At 43.0% G+C, this 6,432-nt stretch overlaps 1 long non-coding RNA gene across 1 annotated transcript; it reads left to right on the top strand.

The window, feature by feature from the left end:
- The first annotated feature begins 715 nt into the window (after positions 1 to 715).
- On the top strand, positions 716 to 2,511 carry LOC142922876 (uncharacterized). The gene is made up of 3 exons (XR_012940387.1): positions 716 to 1,079; positions 1,428 to 1,492; positions 2,384 to 2,511. It is a non-coding gene; the product is annotated as an uncharacterized LOC142922876 (long non-coding RNA).
- The last annotated feature ends 3,921 nt before the right edge of the window (positions 2,512 to 6,432 follow it).

Below are 6,432 nucleotides of genomic sequence, written 5' to 3'. Positions count from 1 at the left end.
ACTCCGTAGTGTGATCCTCTGAGCTCATTGTACCCATCTCGAGGTATTCATCAAAGAGTCCAAGTGGGCTCTGGGGCTGTAGGTCCATGTCTTGCTCCCAGCGCGTGTAGACAGCCTCAGGCCTTAGCTTGGCCCGACGCTGGGCCCACCAATTGCTGAACCATCTGGGGAATTGAGGGGGGAGGTACGCATGTGCAGACACAGAGACACCCTTACACACGTGCATATCCATTTGTTCATCAACTCTAGGTTTGCTATTTCATAGCTTTCCACTGCGTTTTCAGGTTGTATCATGTGAATATCCCAAGCACGTGGAGCGAAACGTCAAGACATGCCAAACAATATGCGGTATGACACAAAACATGTCAGAGAGCTGTACAAAACAACTGCTAAAACCTAAGTAGTAGCTGTTTTTCATTTAGCCCGTTGTCAATCCACTACACTCTTTCAGTCATGGGAGTTGCTTGTCTAATATTATGAAACTATGTACGAAGCGTCTGATCGGAATATCGCATGATACTAACGAGGTGAACTTTGTCCAGTTGACTGGTGTTCACTGCTTAACCAGTGCACACTGCTAACAAGCTGTCGACACGACTTTTCACTGAATGCGTTTTCACACAACACATTTTCATTGTAACATGGTTCCTATATTTGGGAAAACTTTTCACACAACGTGGAACGTGTCCATTATAATGTGGAATGCACACTGTTAAAACGCCGAACGCGGCCATTATAATGCTTTCCTGAGCAGTCGACGATGAACGACTGTCTTGAGTTGCGCGGCTGAGCAGTTTGATAAAGCATGCCGAATGATACAGTAACACGGCAGCCTAGCCTGAGTTATTTATCCCACCATGGGATGACTGCAAGTTGATTTTACTGTGCAAATGTGATTAACTTAGTAATTCCTTCCTTGCGCGTTTTTACTTCATGCGGAAATTTTCAGGAACGCATCTACCGCGTTACACGAGGAAACGCCGTAATCAGACTTCACAGCTATCATGTGTTCATGCGATACTTACGGGATGATGACCTCCTGAAAATTGCCAACCATCTGCTTCACTACCATGATGACAGTGAGTTGAGAAGTCAGTTCAAAGAGACAGCCGTTTGGGGGACACTGGAGGGGAGATGAGGTGGAGAATAGATTCAGGTTAAACACTGAAGATATGAAATATTGGGTAATACATATATGGATACCACACATCATTTCTAATGATCCTCTCACATTCTTCTCTTCAGTCAATTGCACACTGCAAAACTGACGGCTCCATATGTTAGAGGGGACAGTGATTAAGAATATCAATATTCTCCAGATTATAAGAAACACTTTCCCCCTCCCCCTCATGTATTTTAAATAAAGAAAATGGTGGCGCATCTGATAATGTTTTGTTTGTTGTCCTTCCCCCACACATCCGATGCAGGCTGTGTACGGTGCAAAATAAGTTCAACACACAACATGCATACTGCAGTTGGTGTTTAGTATCAGGTGAGTTTAATTCCAGAGCATCGTCTAGTAAATATAATAATCGTAAAACATGAAATTAAGTTGGTAGAAAACACAGAGGCACTTAAATAATAAGCTCTATTCTTTATCCTTTATGTGTATTGTTTTTGAGAGGATATCAATCAATGAATCGCCCTCGTGACGATTTCCTACAAATCTGCAGCAGGAGAAGTAGGCACCTTAATATAACACCAAATGTACTCATTATAATCATCTCATGTGTCAACAAGTCTGCCTTCAAACAGAAACATGAGCAACAGGTGCACATTTTGGGCAATGGACTTTCTTCTGAGCATAGAGTGACTGCAAATACTCAGGGTGACTCTGAATGGCAATTATGTAAATGTTAAACTACGTGTCATTAACACTGTCTTAATGACATTGATTTAACGTGTGCACAACGCAATGCTGCTTAATTCCTTACTCCAGAATTCGTTCTTGATATCATATTACGGGGCCGTTCTCTAACACAACGTGCTCCACTGCGCCACAGTGAGTCATAGGTAGTGGCTAAACATATCCTTGAGGGGGGCTGAAATACTGTACATTTTTAAGGATGATCAAATATATAATTTTAAATAAATGGCGTTTGATAAATACGGTATATAATTGAAAATGTCCAATGAGAGACCACAAGGGTACTACTTGCAAAATATGTGATAAACTAACACCCTCAAGTTAACTGGGTTACCAATTGCATCAGTCTAACACGTGTTCTGCTCGTGGTGACCTCGTGCTCTCTCAAGTCTGGTTTCGAAAACTGTTTTACTCCGGAGACTGTGTTAATGCTAGAGCTGGTGACCAGGTATGAAGACAATGAGGCCTTTTAGAGTTCCAAAAGAAAGAGTCCTTATTTCGACATTTCACCAACAGCACGGTGTGAAGACAATTGTTGGGAAAAATATCAACTACAAAAGTAAAACATAAAAATGTTGTACAAACAGCATAGAAAACAGAGGGGCCAACCCCTCAGATCTACACACCTCCTCGATTCTCCATTTTCCAAAGTAAGTGTAGCTTCCGGGGAAGCCGATGAATTTCCCCTTGAAAAATGCAATGTAGAAAGACGCCGAGTAGAAGTTGACGAACTGAAATAAGAATTTCTTGAACGTCAGCCGATACTCATATTCTCCTTGCGTCTTGGGCATCTCTGTGGGTGTGATACAAAGGCACACATGGACACAAACATCAAACAGGGCAATCAGTTTTGATGTTACTTTCATAGTTTCTGGCACACAGGCTACGAGAAGCCACTGATAATGATGCCGCATTGAGGAATAGCAACATTTCACAATGTAACGTGCTTTGATATCCATTAAAATGAATTTGAAGATCAAAAGTTAATTTCAAAGATGTTGCTGGGGAATGAGTGACAGTGCACAAGTTGTTTACCAGGTGTTGTTCACCACATTCGCCCTGTGGAGTGTCCTTCAGTCTCCATTTGCAATTAAGCCATTTACACTGTCCGTATGATGTTTGAAAGCCAGTGCACTTGATTCTCAAATATCTATAAGGTGTATCTTAGTAATTATCATGGGTCACCTTTCAGAGGGGGTGCAGGCTTCAGCAGGATAAATTACTAATAAAGGGCTCAGTAGCTGGCAACATGAGCAACACAAGCAGATAGCTGACTAGAAGGTAGCAATGCAGCAGTGAGGGTCAGCCCACAATTACATTCAGTGATTCAATGGATCGAGAGGTGAAATCAGAGTGCTAAGTTGGCACCATTGAGATCCTGGGTTTAAATCCAGGCAGCGGCCTCTGGTAACATGTGTTCTCAAGTGCAGTGAATTGATGGCTTCAGGACGGTTACTAATGATGGCATATACATTTGTAACATACACCATTTGGTTCATCACTAAATTTGGTGAAATTCTAGTTGTGAGAATGAGCAATTTGACTGTTACGAGATTAACATTATATTCCGTAGTAGTGTGGATTGAAAAGTGCTTCCCCCTAATGTGTGAACCAGAGTTCACTTGAATGAAGGGTCTCAGAGGTAGCTCAGTGATATTCACTTCTAGGGCCATTTCATGACATTAAGGGTTGCACTGGTCTACAAGAGATCCCATTGGATACTTCATCTCAAGACACGATTCTGATAGCCCAATCGGAATGAAACTGGAGGAAAAATTTAAGAGAGTTCTGACAAAAACAGGCAGTAGTTGAACAAGTGACTGGATGATGCACTGATGCTGCTATTCATGGCCCCATGGTGCAAGGTTAAAATCATGATGACATTTTTACAGCGACATTATTTACCATGCACAACATTTATCCAAGCTTCAAATTTACATGTGTTCTCTTGTGGCGTATAATAAAATAAACATATGCAAACCGTGATGGTGATGACACCTACCCAGATCAGTGAGGACGAGGGCCAGCTTGTCGTAACCTTTGTTGAGTAGTAATATGATTACGATGTTGAGGATGGAGGCCGTGATGGTGGTAACCATATCAGGTGTGAGTAGGGCACCGATCACCTTGATCTTGGTCACATGATTGGGGATACTCGAGGAGAGTATGCCAAAGATGGTCAGGCGGTAAACAACCACACCCAAAATTGCAGAAAGAATCAGGAGGATCTGCCAGTAACACAAGAAACACAGAGGTGGGTGAGATTTACAGTCTTGTAGCTCTTTTCCACTATATAACCAAGCCGTGAGTTAGCTGTGCCGAGCTAGCCTGGTGTGGCTCAGGAGGTGCAAGTTCGTTTGTCTACAGCAGAACCAAATGACTGGCAAAACGTCGTACTCAGATTGTAGATATTGTGAATTTGCTATACTAGTAATGAATTGGCATGTTCTGTTTACGTGAACAACTTTACTAATTGGCTTTGTCGGGTGGTGGTGGGTTTAATGACACATATTTACGCGATCTAATCCAAAAAAAATATTATGGATGATATTGGTCGCGAAAAGCCTACATGTTAAACAAAACCTGAGCTGTTTCGCTAACATCACACACAATGAACGTGTAATGGTAACGTCACGTGGTCAATTGTAGAAAATGATGCAAGGTTATGAAAGGAATTACTATCCCTGGCCCTGCTTGACCTCGAGCCACGTTCAGATGTGAAGTTGAGACCAAAAGCCACAGGGCCAAGGTGAGGCCAAGGCGGCAGCTTTTTAGGCCACAATCAGTGTCAAGGTCACTCAAGGTTGGGTGCGCTAGTATGAGGCCAGTGTCAAGGTCGGTACCTCTAGTAAAACTCCTCGGACTGAGGCCACACACTCAAGGCCAAGGAGCTGAGGAAATCTTTTCCATCTGGCCTTAAGGCCGAGGACTAGTCTCGAGAAACCCAAATCGAGGTTGACAGGAGCAGGTGGATAACATGATATGGCTCATGATGTATTCATTGCCTTGGGCCACCTGTAGATATTTCAGGTGATTGGATTGACAAAGGGCTGTAAGTTATATAATTATGCATGTATCTATACCCCCACTTGTAATCACTCAATGGATCACACAGGAGGAACAACATAGTTTGAGAGCGATTCTGACTGGTGGAGCAGAGTGTGGAGGTTAGGATTGGGTCAAGTAAAAATATATATATATGTGTATAACCCGTATATGAATCCACTGCTGGATGATGGCCTTCCCAACCCTGCGCAGATTGTCAGGGTTATTTTCCCATACTTCACCATGCACACCAGTACAGGTTGGTAAAGGATGGAAGCAAAATAATGCAGTTCTCTGTTGGCCACAAGGTAGCTCTGCAGCAGCCTACAGTCCATTTTGTGCATGATGGTTACCCATTCGTGCAGTACCCAGGCTCAAAACCTGCTTCGCCTCCAAGATGAGGCACATAGCAGGTGACTTGGCCATAGCTCACTGGATCAGGAGAAGGGGTTCAATGTTGCTGTTGAGTTGGCGGACTCACCCAGAACAACACCATGATCCCGGAGAGGCAGTATCGGAACCTCAGTATCCTCTTAGGCATATGAGGCTCCTCCTTCTGCACTCACAATGCACGGACACAGACGGAAAAGCATTTGTATATAGATTAGTCTGTCGGAGTGACCAATGTTAGTGTGAGCCGTTAAGGTTGACTGATGAACGATTATTTGTTTTCCCCACTACTAGTTAAGCATGCGATGATATAAAGGAATGGATTTGATGGTCCTGATGTCTGAGAGTTGAGCTGGCAGCGCTGAGATTTCTTGGTTTTAATCCAGGCAGCTGCCTCCAATAAAACCAAGTAGTAAGCCGATCAGTCTGGTCACCAATATTACATTTGTTTCTTTTCTTAATTTGGACAAATTTCACCTTTCAGAATTAAAAAAGATGAGTTTGACCATCATGAACATTTCTTTGTAGCAGGGCTGATGCGAAAGGGCCACCCTCTAGTGTGTGTTCACTTGAAGGGATCTTATAAGTAATTATGTAACATCTGCTTCAGCAAACCTTTCCATAACATAGAGTTCCAAATGGACATTGTTTCATAACGATGCCGATAGGACAATCGGGATAATATTGGGAGGAAAACACAATTGACCAAAGGCCAACAAATATGTTAGAAGAAAAACTAGGAAAACAGTGAACAGTTACACATGCAACATTACAAAACAGAGGTGTGTGTGTGCCATGAGGTAGTCGCCGTGGTGACAGCAAAAAGCATTACCATGGTGATGATGTTACATTTCGTGGTCGTGCAGCGAGCCAGGTACTCGGGCCGGATGGGGTCTCCTTCCTCCGCCGCTGCCGTCAGGTCCCAGCGGTATGCGAGCGATGCCTGGCGACGCTTCCAAAATTCCAGGAACACCGTGGCTGTTGCGACACACCACACGGGGAGGATTTACTTTGAAAAGTAATTTGACTATCGATTGCTCAAGGGTTCAAAAGTTACCTAATGTAGTCTGTTAAATGTAATGTTCAAAGTAACTTCATTAGTACTTTTTTTCTTTCATAAATACCTTTAT

The sequence above is a fragment of the Petromyzon marinus genome, unplaced genomic scaffold (assembly GCF_048934315.1).
Source record: "Petromyzon marinus isolate PM22_M1 ecotype Great Lakes invasive population unplaced genomic scaffold, UKy_Petmar_22M1.pri1.0 PM_Scaffold_2, whole genome shotgun sequence".
Lineage (NCBI taxonomy): Eukaryota > Metazoa > Chordata > Hyperoartia > Petromyzontiformes > Petromyzontidae > Petromyzon > Petromyzon marinus.
The sequence above is the reverse complement of the archived record's forward strand: the minus strand, read 5'-3'. Positions and strand labels throughout refer to the sequence as shown.